Source organism: Manis javanica, chromosome 8 (genome assembly GCF_040802235.1).
Source record: "Manis javanica isolate MJ-LG chromosome 8, MJ_LKY, whole genome shotgun sequence".
NCBI lineage: Eukaryota > Metazoa > Chordata > Mammalia > Pholidota > Manidae > Manis > Manis javanica.
The window spans coordinates 60,602,158-60,626,447 of record NC_133163.1 but is presented as its reverse complement, the minus strand read 5'-3'; the positions used below and the strand labels follow the sequence as shown (position 1 = coordinate 60,626,447).

Below are 24,290 nucleotides of genomic sequence, written 5' to 3'. Positions count from 1 at the left end.
GCTAACAATGAAGGAGACACGGTACCAGGAAAGACCCATTCCTGGTCAGACCTGCATGCAGCATGATGGTGATCCCAGCCTTATCTGACCTTCTTCCTATTCTCTCACATAGGCACTTCTAATAAAATCCTTGCAAGTATCACATCTTGCATCTGCTCCTCAGAGAACCCAGACTACTACACATGAAAACATGTTTTGAAAAGAAAATTCAATTCCATACTATAATTTTAAATGCTCATGAAATATTACATTTTTTAAAAATAAAAGGCAACCTCTTTGCCCAAAATTAGCCATATATTATGGGAAAAAGACACATTCACATTCACATGCACAGATAATAGAATGGATAGAAATATACCAAAGTATTAAAAGTGGTTAGTTTTAGATAGTAATTTTATAGATGATTTTAATTTTCTTTTATGTATTTTTCTGAACACTCTTATTTAAAATGAGTACTTTATTTTAAAATTTAAAACATGGTATCAGCATCAGAGTTTAAAGAAATATAGGTATTACAGAAAAGTGGAAAAAATGCAATTTGGCTGGCTACAGACCAAATGTTTATGTGTCCCCAAAAATTCATATTTGAAACCTAATTTCCAATGTATTGGTATTAGAAGGTAAGGCCTTTGGGGGTGATTACATTATGGGGGCAGAGTTCTTGTGAATGAGATGAGCACCCCTTGTCAATGAGACCCCAGAGAGTTCCCTTGTCCCTTCTGCCATGTAAGGACCCAGGAAGATGACCAGCTATGAAACAGGATGCAGGGCCCTCACCAGACAATGAATCTGTCGGTGCCATGATCTTGGACTTCCCAGTCTCCACAACTGTGAGAAATACAATTCTAATGCTTAAGCCACCAGTCTGTGGTATTTTTGTTACAGTAGCTGAACAGACCAAGTCCTTGGCTAAGCATTAAAAATTTTTAAACTGAAACATATGGTGCTTTCCTAAAATAATCTAGGGTTTTTCATTGGTTGGTTTCCTTGAATTAGAATTTCAAAGATAAAAGGAGGCTTCTTGATTCCTCAGTATCAAGGAATTCCTTGATTCCTGAGAAATTTGAAAATGTGGGTTGGAATCACTGTCTTCTTAAGAATAGATGGATCTAAACTATCTGTGTTTATGTTTATGTTTAATTTTATGAACAAATGTGTCATTAACGGGAGAATCTCTAGAAAAAGAATTAAAAGGCATGGAGTCCCATGCTTCCTTTTAAGAGCAAGGACTTCTCATTTAATTTATGGTGAAACAGGGCATTATACCAAGACTTTACTTCATTGTGAGTTATATGGATATTTTAATTTTCTTTTATGTATTTCTCTTTTAAGTAATTCTCTCTGAAGGAGATGGAGAAAGAATGTGTGCATACATGATAGGAAGGGGTGCTTTTTGTTTGATGTGGGCCAAGTATGGCCGATACAATTCCATCCTCAAGCCAGCCATGATAGATCGGTACTATCTTTGTTGATAAGGATTCTGAGGTGGCACCTGATTTAGCTGTGTGGGGCAATTGGCAGGATTTTCAGAATTCTCCCATCTGGACTTAGTCCATTTACGTATCAACAGGTGTTCACTACTGCAGAGCCTTGACGTCAATCTGGGGAAAGCGGTAGAGAGAAAACAGCCATTCTCTCCTCCCCTCTGTTCTTGGTGTGTAACTGGTGTGGCATTTGCCAGTCATCGAGGACCCGCCCATGGAGTTCCTCCTCCCAGGAGGGGCAGGCCGGGAAGCAGAGCGCACATCGTGGCCGGAGGGGACTGATGGATGGGAGCCTGACTACTGACTGTAAGAAATAAAAGCCTTTCTCCCAACCTGTCCTTTCCCTTGACTTATTTCAGTTTCATCGGATTCATTAGGGATTTGGCCCTGACAGGGAACACCCTTTTCCCTGGAGCTACAGCTGGAAAATACTATGATCCATGAATGATGTCTGCCTAAGTATGGAAAGGAAGGTATCTGTCATCTCTGAGGTAATATGATAGGGAATACCATTAATCAAGTAGTTTTTCTGTCATACATTAAGTGACTTCTGTGTGAAAACTGTATTTAAGTTCTGTCCTATTATTGATCAAAAGTATTATGCTCTTATGTTTTATTGGAATTATGTTAATTTTGAGGTTGGTTTGTAATATAGACCAATGTAGGTGAAGAGTTGATATAAACTAGGAGATTATAGGTTGTAATGCATAAATACAACAAGTCAGAAAATATGGATTTGAAGGAAGCCTTCCTCTTTATGGAGTCTCAATTGAAATACAATAAAAATGTTAAATGACACTGTATCAACAAGTAGAAAGGAAGATCCTTAAAACATAACCCGAGAATCATGAAAGTTTGGATACTAATGAGCTATGTTTTGGAAATGGGTCATTTTTTTGGTGGAGGAAAGTAGTTCATATACTATTAAATTTTAGTAAAAACACTTTCTGTGTTTGCACGACACTAAAATGTTTATTGTAATGTCAATAGTCATGCTGCAGTTGTATCACTTGAATTTTTTAGTGAAATTCAGATTTTGTTTTACTTACTTTTAAAACCAAGCATGTTGACATATTATGGTTTGAAAAGACTACTACCACCACCCAGGGATACAGAATGAGTGTATTTTATAATTTATTATTATTGAGAGTAGAATCTGGAAGCATTAGTATACAAGTCAAAGTCAAGATCGGATCTCCAGTGTTTCACAGTGCAGAACATGAATCAGCTGATCAAAATTAGATGGGGGACTTCTTGACAATATAGTTTCCTGGTCCCCACTCTCTACCATCTCAATCAAAATATCTGGGAGCTTCTAGAAACCTACATTTTTTACCAGCACACCAAATGACTCTTAGGCACACAAATCTGAGAACCACTGATCATTCACAGCACTCACTCTACTTCCCCACCACCACTATCAACCTCATCTGAAAATATAAAAGCCTAGATTGTTCTCTAGTCCAAATCTAATTCTTTAGATTAACTTCTGAGGAAATAGTATGCTTACTCCTAATCCTGAGTATTAAAAATCCTTCTAAGAGATGCCATCAGTATGCTCCAAAACACTTGGGAAAATGCCACTGTCAGGTTTATTTAAAATTAGGGGTTCCTCTACTCTTGAGTTCTTACTAGGATGACCCATATTCTTTTGGAAATTGAAGCATCTTTCACAATAAATGTGAAAATACCCTCAGGAGTATTTCCATTATGATGGGTATGAATTATGACAGTACTTTTTGTAAATCTTATTTGAAAAGCAGTAGGGGCAGTAGGGGTAGGAGAACTAATAGTAATAATTGATTATGTTGGACACTTTCCCTATATCAAGTTCTGTGTACTTTATATTAAGTATCAAATGGCTTAAGCCACTTCTTTCACTCGTTACCATAGTGCTTTACCTCAGGCAAACACTGTTCCTTCATATCTTGCCTCTCACTCTTACTCACAGGCAGAAATATGGATTTGAAGGAAGCCTTCCTCTTTATGGAGTCTCAATTGAAATATAATAAAAATGTTAAATGACACTGTATCAACAAGTAGAAAGGAAGATCCTTAAAAAGGATGTGTCATCTAGGATGATATATGGCACTGATTATTCTTGGCTGAGGTAGGAAGAACACACATAACAAGAAATGCCCACCTACTGTAGTTTCCATGGCCTCAGATGCAGCAGGCTTCAGGACTGCCAAGACTCTTTCTTCCATTTGAACCTTGTAAATTTCCTACTGGCCACTACAGTGGGTGAAGTCCACTGGTCCACTGACACAGGGAAAAAAATTATTTAAAGTTTTGAATATATACTAACTCTGTAAAAAGACAGATGACTCCTTGAAATACGCAATAAAAGCAATCTTCAGGGTCTTTTGAAAGTTCAAAAATGTGAGAAATCTTTGTGGTGCCATTTGGACCCTGAGGTTGTGAATCTGTCAGCATGTCCTTTCTCAGTTTCTGCATTTTTAGTTTTATCTGGGCAACACCAGTGACCTACTTCATAAAAAGGAAAAGTTTTTTTCCAGAAAACTGTGGGTTTTTTCCAAAAAAAAATCATTTTAGTCATCTGAGAATCACCCAAAAAATTTTCATTTTTATCTCTTACTTGAAAAAAAAAATTTGCCTTTAAAATTGTGTGTGTATGTGTGGTGGAGAAACACTGTATGAACGTATTCATTTTAATCATGAAAACAGCTCAGTAACCCCGTATTTGTCTCTAAACATCTCTGGCAAACAAATTCTTAACTCCCTTGAGAAAGAGTGCCTGTTAGAACTTAGATGAAGTTTTCAGGACAGAAGGTAAGCCAGTGATGGAGTCAGGGCCTGGAATAAGAGCCAAGCCAGCTGTAAGGGCACAGACCTGGGGACTAGGAATTCTGTGTTCTGGCTTGGCCATTAAGAAGCCACAGGATCCTAAGCAAGACTGTGGATCAATCCAACCAAAATTGTTTTAGCTCTTTCAGACAGAAGGCTGCTATAGAAACACATAACTACAAATGGTAATATTTCAAAATACTCGGTCTCCATCCTCAATTAAGCCCTCACCTGTGTTCAGTAGTATTATACTATCATAGAGAAGGAAATACTTAGGAGTTCAAATTAAAAGGTGAAGAGGGACAGATAGGTTATAAAAGTGAATGGTCAGAGATCATGGTATTCACTAGCCTGATGCATGATGCTCACAGTCTTCTGCCATCAGTCCTGAGGGCTACTGTAGGCCTGGTGGAATGTCTCAACCTAAGGCCCTCCAAAGACATGCATCAGGTGGCTGTGCATCACCTAAAACTGTATGGAAAATTAGGGGCTTGTGTTCTTTTTCCTGGGAAGAAGGGTCATTGCTCCTTTAAGTTTTCCATAGAGGCCCACCACCAAAATTATTTTTATATATTATATAATGAAAAGAAAATGACACATTATCCACACCAGCCTGTTAGATGGTCTATTCATGTTTCAGTCTCTAGTTCTCTGCATGATATGCCTTCAATATGATACACACTCATTCATGAAAGAACAAATAAAAGAACAAACCCCATTTGGGAATGAGTTGCTGGAATCTATGAACATCCTACGTGCCTCAAGTAGCACAGCTAATCAAAAGCCTGGGTTCCTCAAATGAGCCGTGATCTCTCCTTCCCCAGGGCAATTTATGAACAACATCTCTCTGCTTTTCTTTCTACTAGATGCCGTGCTTAGTATTATTGTCCATGGCTAATTAACTTCAATGGAGAAATGAAATCCATCATAATATTCATTTTTCTAATGGAAAAGTTAGATGCAGTCTTCTCTGAAATAGAGATGCATGATAAAGGACTTACTGGAATAGAGTTGAAAATGAGAGCACTATTCTTGGGCCGCCATACTAGGGTTATAGGAGCCAGTACCGAGCCAGAGCACGTGCTTGTCAGGCCACTAGCCAAAGTCCTTGGGTTTCAAGTCTGCACATTTATTTAAGAGCCCATCAAACTGTGACTGCTTTGGCACCTGTTCATAACCCAAGAATGCAAGTGTATTTGGTTTATTTACTACAACTGCTACCCTCACTGGTCCATTCCGAACAGGAACTGTCTTTTTCAACCTCCCATTTCTGATGCTCTGTTACCCTCACCATGTTCCAGACAGGCCCCACTAATAGAATTCTTACAGCCGCCTTAGATTTACGTTTACCTCTCCACATTCTTCAAAGAGCCTAATATTTACTATGCACAGAAAAGCTAAGCTACTGCCTCCAATCTTTCTACTCCTGACACAAGACCACTGGTAGAGTCCCATCCAGGAACCAGGGAATGTTATGGCTGTTTCTGTGAGGACATCATGAAATTTGTGCAGCAAGTGGCTGTATGAAATCTACAAAGCACTTCAACTTCTCTTCTGCTACTTCTGTATATATCCTTTAAAACTTTAAAGCTCCGTCTTCCAGGACAGTCATGCCTAAAAGATGGGCTTGGGCAGGAGTATTCCCTTGCTCCAACTGACCTAAAATACACCAAGAGGATATAGTTCAGCTGTGGTCAAGAATCATAGATTCTAGATCACACCATACTTTCATGAATCTTACCAAGAAATACTTTTGCTGTCCCTGTGACATTCAAGGATAATTTGCATAGGCTAATGTGTCTTGGTGGGGTATTTGTCTACTGACTCAACAGCTATCTTCTGAGTACCTATTTTCTGCCTATGTTATATTAGGCATTAGAAATAAAAGTCCTTGCCTCAAGGACTTTACACTTTAACAAAAAAAATGAGATAATTATGGTAAAAAAAATAGTCTATTACAATAAAGTGTGTTCTATTAGTATTAGTCTAAAAAAGATTGGCCATTGTCATTAGGCAAGAGAAATAAAAGAGGCAAAAAATAGAAAGGAAAAGGCAAAATTATCATTATTTGGAAATGATATATAATCATAAGCCCAAAAGAGACAATTAGCAAACTATGAGTCACAATGAGATGATTCTATAGAATCTTTGGTTACAAAATGAATTCCCCAAAATCAATTGCTTTCCTATATACAAATAATAACTACTGAAGATATAATGAAAAGATAGTCAAAATAAGTATAAGAAGTATGTTGGATCTATGTGAAAAAATATTTTAACATTTTACTAAGAGATACAAGATGAATAAATAAAAAGATACTTGTTCTTAGAGGCAAAGTAAATATTAAAAAGATATCTTAATCTAATCTATGTCGCTAATACTATTTTTAAAATACCATGTTTCTCAGTAACCCACAAAGCTGTGAAACATATGAAAAAATTGGACTGCACAGGACTAAACCAACAAATCAATGGAACAAATTTGAGAGTTCAGAAATAGATCAAATATATCTTTTAATTTAGTGTAGAAAAGAAAAGTATTTTACATCAGTGGGGAAAAGATAGATTTATCCGAAAATTGACAAGGCATTTGGGCAAAAACAAAAATGGTTATCTCACTTCTTCCACTGAAAAGAATTCAAGAAGAATCAAAGATCTAATTAAGAAAAAAAACATAAAGTTACTGTATAAGAAAAAAAACAAAGATAGAAAAGAAGTTCTCACAGAGGCCCAAAGGGGACATGTGGGAGTAGGAAGCTGGAAATGAGGGGAAAAAGAACGGGTGAAACATGGTAGAGATTTGTCGTGCCCCATTAAGGAGCAATAGATTAGAAGTTAATAAAATAAGGTAAATAGGTCATTAAAAGTGGACTTAGAGTTTCAGCTAAGACATGTAAGGAACTTGGAATTCTTACCCTGTCTTTATAACAAGAAAAAGCTGAAAAACTGAAAATCAGTAACTTTTCTTGATCCCTATGATAGAACTGAGTTTGCAGGACAAACCACCACCCAGATCTGAAGAATCAAGCAAATCCAGAGTCCCATCCCAAATCAACCTCTCTAGAAGAGAAGCCACTGGCAATATAGACTTGTAGGAGCATCTAAATGGTAATTTTGAAGAACTGGGAAACTCCCCTGTGCCTCTGGCAGGGGGAGGAAAAGATGAATGCTTGAGAAATATCTCAGCGTCTTCTGCCTAACAAAGGCCTCCAGAAGAAAAAGACTCTGCCAGAGTTTGTTCTAGAACCCTGGGACTCCATGCCTGACTAGCCATCCTGGCTCCCTAAAGGAGGTGAGGGCAAGGGGAGAAGCTATGAAAAACCATTTGTGGAAGATCTCAGACCATAGATAAAGGCTTGCTAAATATCCCCACATCAATGAGACCCCAGTATGAGAACAGCAGATTACAGCACAAAGAATTGCAAGACACAGACTCTTTCTGAGGAGAAGTACTTAGGGAAACCCAAAGTCAAGAGCCAGGACAACAATTCGGGCCCTGGAGGAATTTAAAGTGCCTGGCACATTTAGCAACAGCAGATACAGCCCAACTCTGTATTAGAGAAATCCTCACAGTGGGGCTCTATTTACTTTAGTTCTTATTATCCAACATAATGTACTTCCAACAAAAAATTCCACAGCACGCCAAAAGGCAAGAACACATAGCCTGAGAAGGTAAAGCAAGCATCAGAACCAGACATAGATATGACATTGAGTTCTTAAAAAAGTTAGAAGCAAAGAGAATATTTCTTACCTCACTCCATAAGGCCAGCATTACTCTAATACCAAAAACAGATAAAGATATCATAAGAAACAAAACCCATAGACCAATACAGATGCAAAACTTCTCAACAAAAATATTACCAAATCAAATCTGACATTGTATAAAAAAGGAATTATACAATGACCAAGTGGTATTTATTCCAAGTGAGCAAGGCTCATTTGAAACTTGAAAATCAATCAGTATGATCCACCAAATCAAGAGGCTACAAAGAAAAATCATATGCTCATGCCAAATGACACAGAAAAAGCATTTAATAAAATCTAACACCTATTCATAATTTTTTTTAATTCAGCAAATTAGGAATAATGGGAAACTTGATAACATCTACAAAAAAACATAATTTAATGTAATATTTAATTGCTAGTTTAATACTGGCAAAAGATTGAAATTCTAACAAACCAACTTTTCAGACCACAAAGGTATAAAACTATAAATAAATTGTACAAAGAAAGCAAAAAGGCTCACAAACACATGGAGGCTTAACAACATGCTCCTAAATTATCAGTGGATCAATGACCAAATTCAAATAGAGATCAAGCAATATATGGAAACAAATGACAACAATGACACAAAGCCCCAACTTTTTGTGGGACGTCGCAAAAGCAGTCTTAAGAGGAAAGTATATAGCAATCCAGGCATATTTAAAGAAGGAGGAACAATCCCAAATTAATAGTCTAAAGTCACAATTATTGAAATTGGAAAAAGAAGAACAAATGAGGCCTAATGGCAGCAGAAGGAGGGGCATAATAAAGATCAGAGAAGAAATAAATAAAATTGAGAAGAATAAAACAATAGAAAAAATCAATGAAACCAAGAGCTGGTTCTTTTAGAAAATAAACAAAATTGATAAGCCTCTAGCCAAACTTATTAAGAGAAAAAGAGAATTAACACACATCAACAGAATCAGAAACGAGAAAGGAAAAATCACGATGGACCCCACAGAAATACAAAGAATTATTAGAGAATACTATGAAAACCTATATGCTAACAAGCTGGAAAACCTAGAAGAAATGGACAACTTCCTAGAAAAATACAACCTTCCAAGACTGACCAAGGAAGAAACAGAAAATCTAAACAGACCAAATACCAGCAACAAAATTGAGGTGGTAATTAAAAAACTACCCAAGAACAAAACCCACAGGCCAGATGGATTTACCTTGGAATTTTATCAGACATACAGAGAAGACATAATACCCATTCTCTTTAAAGTTTTCCAGAAAATGGAAGAGGAGGGAATACTTCCAAACTCATTCTATGAAGCCAGCATCACCCTAATAACAAAACCAGGCAAAGATCCCACCAAAAAAGAAAATTATAGCACAATATCCCTGATGAATGTGGATGCAAAAATACTCAACAAAATATTGGCAAACTGAATTCAAAAATACATCAAAAGGATCATACACCATGACCAAGTGGGATTCATCCCAGGGATGCAAGGATGGTACAACATTCGAAAATCCATCAACATCATCCACCACATCAACAAAAAGAAGGACAAAAACCACATGATCATCTCCATAGATGCTGAAAAAGCATTCAACAAAACTCAACATCCATTCATGATAAAAATTCTCAGCAAAATGGGTATAGAGGGCAAGTACCTCAACATAATAAAGGCTATATATGAAAAACCCACAGCTAACATCATACTGAACAGTGAGAAGCTGAAAGCATCTCCTCTGAGATCAGGAACAAGACAGGGATGCCCACTCTCCCCACTGTTCTTCAATATAGTATTGGAGGTCCTAGCCATGAAAATTAGACAGAACAAAGAAATATAAGGAATCCAGATCAGTAAAGAAGAAGTCAAACTGTCACTATTTGCAGATGACATGATATTGTACATAAAAAACCCTAAATACTCCACTCTAAAACTACTAGAACTGATATCAAGATACAGCAAAGTTGCAGGATATAAAATTAACACACAGAAATCTGTGGCTTTCCTATACACTAACAATGAACTAATAGAAAGAGAAATCAGGAAAACAATTCCATTCACAATTGCATCAAAAAGAATAAAATACCTAGGAATAACCTAACCAAGGAAGTGAAAGACCCATATCCTGAAAACTACAAGACATTCTTAAGAGAAATTAAAGAGGACACTAGCAAATGGAAACTCATCCCATGCTATTGGCTAGGAAGAATTAACATGGTCAAAATGGCCATCCTGCCCAAAGCAATATACCCATTTGATGCAATCCCTATCAAATTACCAACAACATTCTTCAATGAACTGGAACAAATAGTTAAAAAATTCATATGGAACCACCAAAGACTCCAAATAGCCAAAGCAATCCTGAGAAGGAAGAATAAAGTGGGGGGGGGGATCTCGCTCCCCAACTTCAAGCTCTACTACAAAGCCATGGTAATCAAGACAATTTGGTACTTGTACAAGAACAGAGCCACAGACGAGTGGAACAGAATAAGAGACTCCAGACGTTAACCCAGACATATATGGTCAATTAATACATGATAAAGGAGCCATGGACATACAATGGGGAAATGACAGTCTCTTTAACAGTTGGTGCTGGCAAAACTGGACAGTTACATGTAAGAGAATGAAACTGGATCACTGTCTAACCCCATACAAAAAAGTAAATTCAAAATGGATCAAAGACCTGAATGTAAGTCATGAAACTATAAAACTCTTAGAAAAAAATATAGGCAAAAATCTCTTGGACATAAACATGAGCGATTTCTTCATGAATATATCTCCCTGGGCAAGAGAAATGAAAGCAAAAATGAACAAGTGGGACTATATCAAGCTGAAAAGCTTCTGTACAGCAAAAGACACCATCAATAGAACAAAAAGGTATCCTACAGTATGGGAGAATATATTAATAAATGAAAGATCCGATTAAGGGTTGGCATCCAAAATATATAAAGAGCTCATGCACCTCAATAAACAAAAAGCAAACAATCCAATTAAAAAATGGGCAGAGGAGCTGAACAGACAGTTCTCCAAAGAAGAAATTCAGATGGCCAACAGACACATGAAAAGATGCTCCACATCGCTAGTCATCAGAAAAATGCAAATTAAAACCACAATGAGATATCACCTCACACCAGTAAGGATCGCCACCATCCAAAAGACAAACAACAACAAATGTTGGTGAGGTTGTGGAGAAAGGGAATCCTCCTACACTGCTGGTGGAAATGTAAATTAGTTCAACCATTGTGGAAAGCAATATGGAGGTTCCTCAAAGAGCTCAAAAGAGACATACCATTTGACCCAGGAATTCCACTTCTAGGAATTTACCCTTAGAATGCAGAACTCCAGTTTGAAAAAGACAGATGCACCCCTATGTTTATCGCTGCACTATTTACAATAGCCAAGATATGGACGCAACCTAAGTGTCCATCGTAGATGAATGGATAAAGAAGAGGTGGTACATATACACAATGGAGTATTATTCAGCCATAAAAAGAAAACAAATCCTACCATTTGCAACAACATGGATGGAGCTAGAGGGTATTATGCTCAGTGTAATAAGCCAGATGGAGAAAGACAAGTACGAAGTGATTTCACTCATATGTGGAGTATAAGAACAAAGAAAAACTGAAGGAACAAAACAACAGCAGAATCACAGAACCCAAGAATGGACTAACAGTTACCAAATGAACACAGGATGGGTGGGAAGGGAGTGATAAGGGTGGGGAAAAAGAAAGGGAGTCTTATGATTAGCATGTACAGTGTGGCGGGGGGTGCATGGGGAGGGCTGTGCCACACAGAGAAGACAAGCAGTTATTTTACAGCATCTTATTACGCTGGTGGACAGTGACCGTAATGGGGTTTGTGCGGGGGACTTGGTGATGGGGGAGTCTAGTAAATATAATGTTCTTCATATAATTGTAGATTAATGATACCAAGAAAATAATAATAATACAATTAAAAAAATAATATGTTCCCTTAAGGGTAACTTGCATAAGTGTAAGAAGTTTGGAAAAACTAATGAAAAACACTGAAATGGACATATAAATGATATGGCTAGAAAGTTGAGAGAATGATGGAAGGATAATGTTATGGAAGCCAGAAAACAACATTTTTTAGGAAGAAAAGTCTGAATATTTTTTGTTGTTGTTAATGTACAAATCTCATTAGGGGAGTTCACCTTTGTAATGGCTAAACCAAATATTTGTTGAGTGAGTATCACTTTTCCCTTCAAAGCTGAAGTGGTCAAATTAAGGGGTGAAGAGTATCTAAACAATTACTTGCGTATTATGTAGTCTTTTCTGCTCTTAGTTACTAGTTTTCTGCCTTTGTTTGTTACAAAGTGAATTCATATTGTGAAGTATTACGTCCTGCCCTGTTCCCTTCACTAACGTCTATATTCTAGATGAGTCTATTTGCAATACAACTAATAGTAGTTAATTTTGGCATGGGTTACAAAAACAAGGGGTCAAAGCAGTGAAAGAGGGAGAGGAAGAAAGGACAGGGCACCCCTGCTACCTAGCTCCAGTTCTTGTTCACTTCTGCCTCTGCTGTTTCTCCAGACTTCTTCACTACTTTGTTACTGCTTCTTAGGTTGGAACAGGAAGTTCTAACATGATGTCATAACACAATGTTGTCATATCATTACTTTCTGCTTCATAATTTTGATGTCCCCTCATTTCTTTCCCTTCTCTGACACTGAGACAGTATAGAGCCGCCAAGGTCAATTCCTGATATTCAGCAAGCACTTCATATGAAGTATTTCTAACCTGTAGTCAATGATTTACTTATTGTAGGGAGACTTACATGCAATAAAATTCCTGAACTTCTTAAAAATTTACAGTTGAGATTATAGGGGAATTTAATTTGTAGGGCAGAGTGGCATTTATGTTGTTGATGAAGAAAGAGGGTGGAAGCATTTGTCTTAGATTTAAGGCCTTTCCTGATTTCCTGCCCTCCTTTAATACTTTGCATCTGGTTTTGCAAGACTGCCCAGAGAAACTTTCTTCAAAGTTCTCTAGAATGAAGAAAAAGTGGCTTCTTGTTGGAAATAGAAGAGATGGACTTGGTCGTTTGCTATCAGGTCAACCAATTTTATAATACCTGGAAAATCAATGTTATTTTAAAATACATATTTAAAGGATAATTTCTAATCAACTCTGTTCAATACCTCTAAGAGTTTGGCACCCTAAGATTGCACTCAATGCCTTGTTGCCTCCAGAAATATCTTTTCTACATTGTCTACTGTTGTACTAAGTCAGTTACCAAATTGTCTTTTCCTATTTATATAAAACCATTAAAACAATGTCCTGTCCTGTGCAGACACAATGAAAAGTCACTGACAGTTTTCCACCTAATTACATACTTCACTGGGTGCTTCTTGATTGGAAATATTCTCTCATAACTTCCTTTGTTTTATGCTCGTGAGCTCACCCCTGTAACATAAGGGATGATAAAGAAAGATCGGATTCAACAAGATGGCTTTTCTGGGTAGTTGCTGTACCTGTCACTTCAGTGAAATACGTAATGTTTTGCCCTTTACCTTTGGCCGGGATGTTGGATCTGGGCTCTCCCCTGGGGGTCACTGAGTCTTTCATTTTCTGGGAGGTATTACTCATCCATTGGGTTACGACTTCTCTGGAGGCTGTTCTTCAGAGGCCAAACACCTGCTTCCACTGGCCTTTTTTGATGTTCGGAAAAAGGAACTTGGCTGTGACATTTCTATTCAGGATTTTTTTTTTAACTTCCTGACCTCCTGGCCGTTGGACAAATAATTAGTGAGCTCCTACAATGTCCATGGCATGACTGGACATGGCATGAAAGGAATTACAGAAATGTCCTTTAGTGTTGTTTATGGACCCCCAAATAACTTTGAGCTGTAGTTGGACCAATGGATGCTTTGAAATTAAAGTTCTGTTTGAATTCTTGTTCTTATATGACTGAACTATTAACCTTTGACTTCTTCTTTTTTAACCTAATATTTATGTTATTGCCATGGAGTGATCACCACGGGCAGCCAGGTTGACCTACGAGAGGAAGCTCTCTGTTAGGTTCATGTTCACTTTTTTCCTTTCCCCAATTTTTTTCTCTAGAAGAGCTGGAGAAAATATCAGTTAGATTTTTTTATTTTGCTTAGAGCGTTAGATTTGATAAAATAAAGGTACTTTAAGAAGAACAACTTAGGGCTTATTTATTAATTGTGGGTTAATTATCACCGTGTGTGCAGTGCCATGTACGTAAATATTAGAGCTGGGGGGAAACCTTAGGAATTATCTCATTCAATTTTCCTTTTTCACAAAAAGAATGAGGCAGAGAGGTGAAGTGACTTCTCTTGATGTTGACTCTTTCCATTAGAACTAGTACCAGAACACAGATCTTGAAACTCTTAGTCCAGGACTCATTTTATTATATCCTGCTTATGAGATCCTTTTGTGAGAGTATGTTTTGATAGGGAGGGTAAGATCTTAAATGTGCTAGGAGAGAAATGCCAGTCGGAGGAGGAAAGGAGGCAGCAAAAGGGATGGCAGAGATGGCTGCTGTAATAACTTTTGTAGGGGCTGGCTTTGTAGGGCAGTGTGTTCTTGATTCCATTTGTAACCTGAAAGGTACCTGATATTGTCTCAAATATCTGAAGTTCAAAAATGTTTGTGCCTTTTAAACTGAGCCATTTCTTTTTTTTCAATTTGGAAACCCAACATTTCCTAGAAGAATTTAGACAACGAAAAAGATAAAAAGGCATTGATAGCTTGTGCACCTCCACCACATAGCAGACAGAAGAACCATTGCTAAACAGACCCTTTGGGCCTTGGGTGATCTGGGGATTCTGGAGTAGCTCTGGGTGAAGTCAGAGAAGGAGGAATTAGGTTTAGTCACAGCAGAAAGGAAAAGAAATGGAACATGAAGTTTTCCTTAAAAATCCAGTCAGAATTGGAATAGATTCACAGGAGCTGGCAGGGACAAGTGCTCATTAAAGGCACACATTTGGAAATGAGCCTTGGCTCCCAGCCCTGAGGAGATTCTTGGCAATTAGTGGGAGATGAGCTTGGTGAGCTAGAGCAAGCCTGGATTGAGGGCCCCTTGAAGGCTCCCCCTGTGGACAGGATCAAGTCCACACTAGGTCCCTGAGTCAGGGAATAGCTTTGGGAACATAGCATTATAGGAAATCCAATCTGATGACCTGGACGGACTGGAAGAAGTGGAAGGAATGAAAGGAGGAGGGGCTAGAGTGCTACAGGCAGGAGCTGATGAAGAGGAGGAGTGGACCTGTGAGATGACAGCAAAGAGGCACTGATTGAATGCAGGAGAACACGGGAACGGCCATTTGAGGATTTCAAGTTGAAAAGATGTGTCAGTGATGAAGCCTCTATACTTTGCATTAAATGTAGCAGCACTTGGTGAAGGTTGAATATCAGGGATGAAGGGAAGGGAAAAGTAAATGGGGATCACAGTGTAACTCTTTCTGGACTTTGGGGCCCACCCTCTGGTTTATTTATCACTTTCCCTGGCTGGACTGGGAACATATTGTGGGTAAGGATTATACTCATTGTTTCTGTTCCCAGCACATATCACAGAGGCACATATTAGGTGCTTAGTCGGATAACTTGGTCCTGGGTGTCTGGGAGAATAGTAATACACAAGTAAAAAGTAGGGGCTTTTGATGGGGAAGGATGAATTTAGAAAGTCAACGTTTATGGACAGGCAGGAACCTCATACAGAAATATCTCAACTATGGTTGGAAATACTGGATCAAGAGTGAAATGCCAGGCCCAACGATAAGAGTTTTGAATGCCAGGTAGAATTTAAAATTTTGAGATTGGATGTGAAGGCAAATTCTACCACGCGAAGATGCCCCACCCTTAAGATCCAATCACCAACACAGAACACACCCTACCCCTACTCTCTCTCTCTCTCTCTCTCTTTCTCTCCCCACATACACCTAGAGACAGCCATTAAAATCTCTTGCATGGGTCTGTGCCTCCCTGAGTTATTTCAGGGTAGGGAAGGTCACGGCATGATTTCAGGGGAATCTGAGAATGGGGAATTAGGAAGAAGATTTGAATGCCACCTGTCAGTTCCAAGAGTGCTGTCAGAAAAAAGGAACTTTGTAAAGCAACTGTTTATTATTGAGTTTGGGAGCTTTATTTGCCCAGGAACTTTAACCAATTTCCTGATTTGTTTGATATATTCTTTCTCTTTATTCTATTCTCAAGCAGGTCCAGTGGAGTACAAGAATTGCCAGGAAGCTCCATTCCTTGCTGTCCTCTGTGAGGCACATTAACCCTGAGCTTTAAGGGGAGGACTTGGAGATTAATGGAAAAATGATGAAAGGAAAAAATATAGAACCTAAGGAATAAGACAAAGTCGCAAAAAAAACCTTCTGAGTCAGAGTAATGTGGAATTGAACATGAGGGATGGAATTTTTATTGTTATTCTTTATTACTCACATATGAAGAAAGACTAAGGCCAATAGCATGAGAGAACAGATTATGGGAAAACGTGATTGGAATGTCTGAAAGATCAAATTATCTTCATTATTACATTTTAAAAAGTTGAACATTTCAGAAACTGAAATATGTTCTGTTTTTCTGGGGAGTTATATTGTTAAAAGCTTGTTATAGCTTCTTTCTTGATATTAATGTACTTGCTAGGCCTGGTGAATCATGGCTAAAGACTTTGAGGCACAAATCAAAAGGCATTTAATGAAGATTACAACTGATTAGTGCAAAAGGGCTAAAGGGCCATGGCCTTGAACTGTATGAACATTTCTCAAAACCATGAGTGCCTGATTCACCTGGAGCCCAGAGCAGCCTCAGGGGCTGCACTATGACTGGGCCATGGTGAGGGTGGGTGGAGTGGTGAGAAATCACCAGTGACCAGATTTTGTAGGGCTTGTCTGTAAGCCTGTTTAGGGCATTTGGACTTTTTTGAGGACATAATGTGATCTATTCTATTTTAGAGTACTCTGGCTGAAGTATGGTAATTGAGTTGTTATATACATTGGTGGAAGGGAGACAAACAATGTAGGTAAGAGAATGAAGATTAAAGCAATGCTGATGGAGAGAAGTGGGTAGATTTAGGAACCATCTAGAATCACAGGGTGGGATTTCATTTTAAAGCATCCATTAGTCCAACTATAGCTCAAAGTCATTTCTGGATTCCAAAAAATAACACTGTTGGTTGAGCAAAGGCATTTCTGTGATTCTTTCTCAAAAACTGTTTGTGTCATGTCATGTCATGGGGATGAAAGGTGCTCACTAATTACTGGCCCAATGACCAAGAGGTCAGGAAGTTGAAAAATATTCCTGCAGAGAAATGTCATAGCCACTTTACTAGTTAAGAATGACTCTTAGACTTCTTCTTGGCTTTAGACACTGAGTAGATGTGTTAGGAAGGAAGGAAGGAAGGAGGAACTCGACTCCGTGTCACAGGGAAGTAGTGAGATGAGAACCAAAGTCAAAAGAGCAAAGTGAGTTTTAATGCACTCAGCATAGAGTAACAGCAGGCCTGCCTAAGGTGAGAAAGGCCTGGAAGCTCATTCTGGGGCTTCTTTTATATGGTTTCGGCAGAGCAGAGAGGCTCTTGATTGACAGCTCTCCACTCTCTAGGCCTTTTCTGATTGGTGAAATGGGGACAGGGGCTGTGCTGTGCCTGTGCTTCTGATGTTTCTTATCTGGGGGGACCCTGCACATTTCCTGAGTCCCTCTTGGACCCTGTGGCATCATCTGATTAACACTCTGAGTCATTTCTGGCTCTCTGGTTCTATCTGATCAACTCCAAGTCGTCTCTGGGGGGCCCTCTCTCCTTTTCATCCCGTTTATTTCTGTCTTGGGGCCTAACAGACGGACATGCTGAGGGAACGTTCACATTGAGAGGGAACAATGGAGGCCATATCAGCTCTGGGATATAAAAATTAAAAAAAAAAATTCATTAGTGTTAAGTACCTTCACATTGTTGTACAAGCCATCTGCATAACTGTTTCATCTTGCAAACCTGAAACTCTCCACCCCTTAAACAGCTCCCCATTCCTCCCTCCCCCAACCCTCGCCACAGCCATTCTACTTTCTGTCGGAATGAATCTGACTATTCTCGGTAGGTACCATATATGAGTGGAATCAAGCAGTATTTGTGTTTTTTGTGACTGGTTTATTTCACACAGTATAATGTCCTCAAGTTTCATCCACATTGTAGCATGTGTCAGAACTTCCTTCTTTTATAAGGTTGAATATTTTTCCATTTTATGTATATACCACATTTTGTTTATCCATTCTGCCACTGATGGACATGTCTTGTGTCCATCTTTTAGCTATTGTGAAAAATATTGCTATAAACATGGGTTTTACAAATATCTCTTTGACACACTTCCAATTTCCAGAGATGTAATTTCTGGATCATATGGTAATTTTCTTTTCAGTTTTGAGGAACCACTTTCCATAGCTGCCATGCCATTTACATTCTCACTAACAGCACACAAAGGTCCCAATTTCTCCACATCTTTGCTAACACTTATTTCCTTTCTTTTTTTAAAATAACAGCCATCCTAATAGTATAAGATGGTATGTCATTATGGTTCTCATATATGTTTGATATGTGGAGTATGAGGTCCTGTAAAAGATAATGGTGAAGGAAAAGGAAATTTTTGAGTCCTTCATGTGCAGTTTATACAATGAAAGAAAACAAGATGGTGATGACCTAGCTTTTTAATCTCTAAATTCCCCTCAAAAACTGACAAAAAAATGTAGATTAAGAAACACTGCCACTACCATCAACAAATATATGGCAAATTCTGCAAAAAATGAAGAGTGAGATACTCCACAGACTCTGAAATTCAAACAGCAAACTAATAATAGCAACAAGAACAATGCTTTATGAGTAACTTTGCAGGTGACAGTGGGGGAAGGCAGAGAGTCAGAGAAGTCAGACAGTAACATGTTCCTTTCAGTGTGGGAAGTTCAAAAGGCCGCTCTGAGAACAGTGGCAAAACTGGGAGGGTGTTTGCAAATACCAGGGCTTCTATGACAGAGAGGGAGCTGTAGGAAGCTAGATGGTGACAGGGAGTTCTGGGTCCAGTGAACTCTTGAAAATAACACTCCGGTGTGTCCTTTCTGGACAAAGACCTTCACTGAGGAACCAATATTGGAAGTAGAATCCAAATTGAGCAGGACAGGTATTCCAGGAGCAAAAGAAAGATAAAGTCCAGATAAAAGTTGGAGAAAGGGGGAGAGAAGGGGCAAGTATGAAGCCATATTTGCTAATATTTCTTAATAGCAACACTGAAGGAAGCCCTAAAACTGTGAAATAATGAAAATCATTCTAGTGACTCAGTGACGTAGAGTATAGGGCATCTAAAAGGGCAGGTAAACCCATCTCACTTGAACATGCATAGCAACAAAGGGCTTTAACCACATCCCATACGGATTTGTTATAAGAAAAGAGAATACTAAGCAGAACACTATTTTTGTGACATTCAGGTAAAAAGCCATTAATATTTCAAAAACAATCTAAAACCAATTAAAATATTTCCAGAAAGTCTGAAAAAAAACCAGAATAAATTAGAATCAGAAAACTCAGAGATAATAAAATTGGATAAAAGAAGGGCTTGAAAAGAAAGCTGAGCAAACTAAAAAACTAGGGAAAATGGAAGAAAAAATCATTTTAGAATTGTTAACCTTAAAAAGAAAACTATTAGTTATTTTACCCGCACAAAAGAGTTTATTTGGGAATAGCAGAGAAGTGCAATGCAGGACATGCAATTTATGGAAAAACCATAGGCAAGTCTAACAAAGGGCAAGTATGTTATTTTATGGAGGAGGAGGAGGGAGATGGGAGGGATTGTTTTGAAAGAAAGTCCAAGGAGAAAAGCAAGAGTTCAGTGATGATGGTTTCTCATTGGCTGAGTTGCAGGGGTAGTTCATTTCTTACAGGAGATGCAAGGTACATCTTTCCCTGTTGGGACCTGTAATCGATGACACTTTCCTGTTGGCCATTCTTTTGTTGAGATCTGCAACTGACAATTCTTCCTGTGATTGACGTGGAATGGGAATGGTTCCTCTTCCTACTCTCCTGACTCTACTTTATGAGGTTTCCTTGTATCAATGTTTATAGAACTAAAAACTAAATTAAAGGAATTACAGATCATAGCAGTGGGTAATACATAAAGACAAATAGATGATGGGAAGGAGAAAAATAAAAAGATTAAATATTTGGAAACAAAAATAAAAACACTTCAGAAAAAGTTATAGATATGTAAGTGCTAAGGTGTAGTCTTTTCCTACATCTACAAATAACAATAATGATATTATACATAGCAGTAATAGTAGTATAACTTCATTCAGGTTCCTGGACCCAATTCCAATGTGTGCTGTGGGAGGGGGGGTCTCCTCACACATACTAACACCAAGCAATTCTCCAACACCAGCAGGGTGTTGGAGAACTCAACTCAATTCTGATGCTATCTGCCTGGAGACAGCACCAGATTTCCCAGGGTAAGGGCTCCATCCTACAAGACCGCCCTCCACCCACGACTACAGGCACTGGTCACAAGCCCCAGGCAGTTACCTGTGCTTCTGACTTACCAGCTTCAGATTGGAGGTTCCAGCGACCTCACCTTATGTTCAATTAATTTGCTAGGGTGGCTCACAGAACTCAGGGAAACGCTTATGTTTACCAGTTTAATAAAGGACACTGTAAAGGATACAAGTTAACAGCCAGATGAAGAGAGACATAGGGCAGGGTCCAAAATAAAGGAGCTTCTATCCTCATGGAGCTTGGGGTCTGGCTCAGTGGCACGTGGGGGCGTTCTGGTTCCCCAAGCATAGAAGCTATCCCTGACTGAGAGCAAGGATCTAACTGAGCAGAGCAGAGCACAATAGCTCTTCTCAGGGTTTTTGTGGGGGCTTCACTGCATAGTTAGGATTGACTAAATTACTGGCCATTGGATGATTCAACCTCCACCATCTGTACTGGGTAGGGGTCCAAAATTAACATAACAAAACACCCATTTCACCTTTAAGACTCTGCAGTGTTTTCAGTACCTGTGGATGAAGACCAATATGCCTGAGAAATATATATTTGGTCATATGAATGACCAAATATGTATTTCTTATGACTCATTATATCTCAATGAGGTAGACAAAAAATGCAATATATGTGATTGTTATGCGTGCAAAAGCAATGTGACAAAAATATTTAAAACCTGTGTTTCAAGAATAGTTTCATGAAATAAAAGTCTTGAAATGACACTGTGTTTATGGGAAAATTGTCCCAGAATAGCTAGCACTGAGAGATATTTTAATTACATTATTGGTTAATAAGAAAAAGAACAACTCTTGAGTTTTCAGGCAAAATGCTCAGGTAATTTTATAAAGAGAAAAAAGCCACAGTTTCTTGGTGCAGAAATACTTTATGCCAAAATAGTAACATTTACTACACTCAAGGAAAGAAATGTATAGCTCAAGGGTTTTATATCCTGCCAAACTGACTGTCAAGCATAAAGACCATAGATACTTTTATGAGCATGTAAGAACTCAGGGGTATTGTTTCCAACATCCCTTCCTGAGAAATCTTCAGACACCTAAAGTAACTAATGAGCATTAACTACATACTAATCTGTGAGTATCAAATATATATTTACTTGTAAAGCTGAGACTAAATGATGGAGTTACAGAAACAATATAGTATATGATAGCAATACTATGACCGTGTAGATATGGTATAACCTACAAAATGGTAGGAGAGGAATGGGGTAGCTCTAAAAATATGTAGTATAAACTTGCTGATGGACTTACTGTTAATATGTGGAAGTAAAATGGTAATTCAAATTTGATGTTAGGAAAGAGAGGGGAGGATAAATAAATTAACTGTTATTACAGTGTTTCATTATTATTATTTTCAGTATTGTTCATAATAGAGAATCAACAGAAAGCATCCTAAATGAAATGATATATATTTTTATGCATTGTATTTTAGGAAAATATTGCATTTTCCTCATCTTAATTGACCCTGAAAGCAGCAGAGAGAGACCCACATTGCAAGATTAGTTGTACCTTCTCTTCCTGTCTTACAGGAAACATAAACATTAATTTGTTTTGGTAGTGTGGAACTTGGAACAATGTCCCCTCCCTCTCAAGATGTCTAGGTCCCAATGCCTGGTACCTAAGAATATGTTAGGCTACATGGCAAAGGGAAATTAAGATTGAAAACCGAGTTAAGTTTGTTCATAACCTGACTTTAAAATAGGAACATTATCCAGGATTAGCCAAGTGGACCCAATATATCACAAGGGTTCTTAAAAGGGATGACAGAGGCCGAGACAACCAGAGAGATGGCAACCTGAGAAAGAGTTGGCCCATGCTGTTGGCTTTGAAGCAGGAAGAAGAGGGCCATGAGCTAAGGAGTGTGGGTTGCCTCTAAAAACTGGAAAGGGGAGGAACTGAATTCTTCCCTAGAGTCCCTGGCAAGGAATTCAGCCCTCCAATATTTTGATTTTAGTGCAGTGAGTCCCATTTTGGACTTAACTATGGAACCATAACATAATACATTTGTGTTGGTAATTTGCTACAGCAGCCATAGAAAACTAACACAGTTTAGTATAAATTCATCTTCATAGAGTTTATGTTGGATATTGTGATTAGTGTTCAAATCTGTTCTACTTTCCTTGCAGTACAGTGGATATCAAACCTTTTTGGTCCAGTCCATAAGGACGAGATGATCATTTAACATCATAACCCAGTTATATACACACATACCCCTGAAATAAAACATTACAAAACAATTTTCCTTTACTACATAGGAATATAGTCTATTTTATTCTATTTTGTTAAAAATCAATTGATTTCATGGCCCATTAAATAAATTGATTTTATGATCCAAAAGTAATTTGCTATGTAGAATTTGAAAAATGTGCTTTTAATATGCCTTCCCTCTTGGTGAAACGACACAAGGATGTTAAAATGTTCATTTTCTGGACTTTTGTCATTGGACTTGGCCGATTGAATGCACTTGCACAAAATTAGAAGCCCCATTTCAACTTTTTTTCCTTCCTGTTTCTTTTGGAAAACAGAGTTGTGGAGACACTGGATTTTTTTCACAGTGGAATTCTTGTGTCCAATCACTAACTTTGTAGGTGTTGAGAGGTAGGACTTGGAAGAGAGCAAAGACAGCATGTTCCTGAAGTCAGAATTCCCAGTGGCCACTTCTTGATTGTCCACTTTGCTGAGTGTGGCAGTGGAAGCAGTTTGGCCAGTCAGTTCTGAAGGAAGTCATTCTGTTGTTGGGAAATCCAGTCCGGGGAGGTCTCCCTGTGCGATAGGTGGGGCCTCAACCCTGGAGAGTGTTCTTGATCCTAGTTGAGGAAGAATTGAAGAGCAGGTTGAGGAGGTGCAAGCAAAGAGGAGTTTACTAAAGTGAAAGTATGCACTCAAGGAGGGAGTGCAGGCATGCTCTGGAGGTGGGCAGCACTGGAGTATCTACGTTTGGTTTTTTAAAAAGGGTCTGATAACTATGGAGTGACTGTCCATGGCTGTGGGAGTGGGTGACGTGTCAAATGGGCTGGGTTGCACATGCCTGGAGAGGGAAAGGGAAAATATTTCCTTTTAAGAGGAAATTTACTTGGTAGGCAGATCACAAGACTATGTTTGGTATATTCCAATCTGCAAGCATCTGTTTTTTTGTATAGTTTTGTTTTAAACCCTGTAGTATCCTTTTACTTTGTACTTTAAAAGCATCCTGTTATCCCATACCTTCCAATTTGAACCCTGAGTTCTTCTGCTTCCTTTTCTAGCCTGCCTTAATTCCTCACAACTCAATTTAGAACCAGTTCTTCTAGCTCTAACAATGATTTTATAAGCACCCAAAGCTCTTAAAAAAAAAACACGCTTCTTTTGAAAATAATTTCTGTCTTCTGCAAATCAACCCTGACCAGGAGAGTGTTTATAACCCTCTGGGTATAATCAGTGAGAAGATCCCTTTAAAAAGACATGGATAAATTCATCTATGGATCCTGGATTGGACTGGGCCTGAGGGTGATAATTAGGTGCATACCTGGGATTCAGAATCTTCCTATTTTGAGCAATTCTGACTTTGAGTGACTGTAGGGCTTCTGGAGGTGACATGAATTCTTAACGGTCTTCATTCCTTTGCTGAGTACCTAAAATTGTGGTGGTTAGTACAGATCATTAAAAAATAGGTACTTTGTATGAGATATTTGAATATAGTTGGGGTATGTATTTTAAACTGTGACATGATTTTCTTTGTGTTCTTTAGTCCTTGAGAACCCCAA

General features: G+C 38.3%; 1 long non-coding RNA gene across 2 annotated transcripts in view; it reads left to right on the top strand.

Annotated features, from left to right (window-relative positions):
- LOC108390044 (uncharacterized) overlaps positions 1 to 24,290 on the top strand; it is a 115,367-nt gene that overhangs the window by 26,168 nt on the left and 64,909 nt on the right. The window contains exon 8 of one of the 2 annotated variants that reach the window (XR_012120540.1): positions 1,571 to 1,833. The exons of the other annotated variant lie outside the window; for it this stretch is intronic. This is a non-coding gene — a long non-coding RNA (uncharacterized lncRNA). Of the gene's footprint in view, positions 1 to 1,570; positions 1,834 to 24,290 lie in introns of those variants that run through there. 2 annotated transcript variants of the gene reach the window in all.